The following is a 1,878-nucleotide window of genomic DNA, read 5'->3' as shown; positions in this document are numbered from 1 at the left end:
ATTATTTTTAAAGTAGTAGAAAATTTAATAATATTTCATTGACTACTTTAGTACTATAATGTACAATGTATTTAAAAAATGCCGCAAGTTTTGAAACAAATATATATTTTTTTAATTGTTTCATTAGTATTACTGCTTTTGCTGGTTTATTGACAATTTAAGTTTTTTTTTGTTAATGTTATCAAAAATTATATATGTTCATTTGTCTTCAACTAATTTTCAGAATATGTACCCAGGCGGAAAAATTATATATAGTTTATATATAGTGTGAAGTTTTATATACAATATTCATTTGTTTTATATAAAAAATGTATAAAACAATTGAATATTTTATATAATACTTCAAACTATATATAAACTATATATAATATTTCCGCCTGGGTAACTGAATTCTATTAATTGTTTGTTTTGCGAACAATACAAATAATATTTAAAATATCCTGTGATAATATTAAATATCTATAAACATAGAACAATTCTTTATAATTTAGAAATACTGATGATAAAAGTCTTAATGTTTAGAGCGTCGATAGGTATAGGTGTGATAATGGTTTTTTTTGTAATTAATTTCAAATTTGAATTTAAAACCCAATGTGTTATTATCATGATTTGCTAGAAGATAAAGATTATATCTCTTATTACAGTTATTGTTAATTCTGATTGTCATTAGTTATTGTTTCCCTCATATAAATAGGATATAACGGAATTTTCCTCTAATGTCCTGGTTTATCCCTGATATATCATATGAATAATCCGTCATAATATCTTGCAATTAAGAAATTTGTATACCTGTACCATGTTTATGCTCATGATATTTGTAATGCTTGCGGAACGCTTTTTGTATATTCGAAGGTCACACGTGGGATATATAAATCCATTTCAATATCCCACTTGGGACAAGTGAATATTCCATGAATGTCTTGTAGCCATATTTGATATATGTATATGAATATATGTATTCCATGATATTAGGACGGCTTATCCGTGGGATATTCTAGGTATAACTCCGCATACAAAGGTAATAAACACGTAATCCTATTGCTGTGAGGATTTAATAAATAATTTTAAAAAAACATGAAATAATATTATAGATCTCCATTCCATAATTGTATCATCTGTTGTTTTAATTATAATTGTTCATACATTAATGAATGAAAATTTAAGTTTGTAATTTAATATCACACTATCCCCTATCGCGCCTATGCTAAAAACCTCTTCTACCTTTACTCTCTATCGCCTGGTAAAGGGCGCTTCAAATCTCGAAAACCAAGTATAGTTTCACCAGAGATGAGGTGGGAGATTGATTATGCCGTGTATTTGATTTCGACCGACTTACCGCAGCGCGCCCTGTTTGCCTTAGCCTTCCGGGAACTAACATTAAAGGTCCAAAAGCGCGCCCTGTTTGCCTTATTATTATTTTTCGGGAACTAAAATGAAAGGTGGCTTACCTGCTACGCACTTGGTAAACCAGGGTATAATTTGATAAAGTCGGTAGAGAAGATCGGAGTTGGTAACAATTATACATAATAAAATAATAAATTAAGAAAAATGTATCAAATCTACTCCTTTAAACTTAATTATTTAACTAAGCTTTGGCTTTAATGGTTTTTTCAACTAGAAAATGTTATAATAATAAAGATAATTTTTTATTTATTATCTCCAGTTCTTAGAATTATATAATAATGAATTAATTTATAATTAATACTGTGAATAATTATACCTAATTATTTGTATCCATGTTATTTAAATTTAAATTCATTATTGTATTTTTAAAGATCAGGAGTTTATATAATAATAATTAGAGTATGATCTTCAATTCAATAGATTCTATATTAGGAGCTATTCAATATCAATATTATTAATATTTTACATAATTTT

The sequence above is a fragment of the Belonocnema kinseyi genome, chromosome 6 (assembly GCF_010883055.1).
Source record: "Belonocnema kinseyi isolate 2016_QV_RU_SX_M_011 chromosome 6, B_treatae_v1, whole genome shotgun sequence".
In the NCBI taxonomy this organism is placed as follows: domain Eukaryota; kingdom Metazoa; phylum Arthropoda; class Insecta; order Hymenoptera; family Cynipidae; genus Belonocnema; species Belonocnema kinseyi.
The sequence above is the reverse complement of the archived record's forward strand: the minus strand, read 5'-3'. Positions refer to the sequence as shown.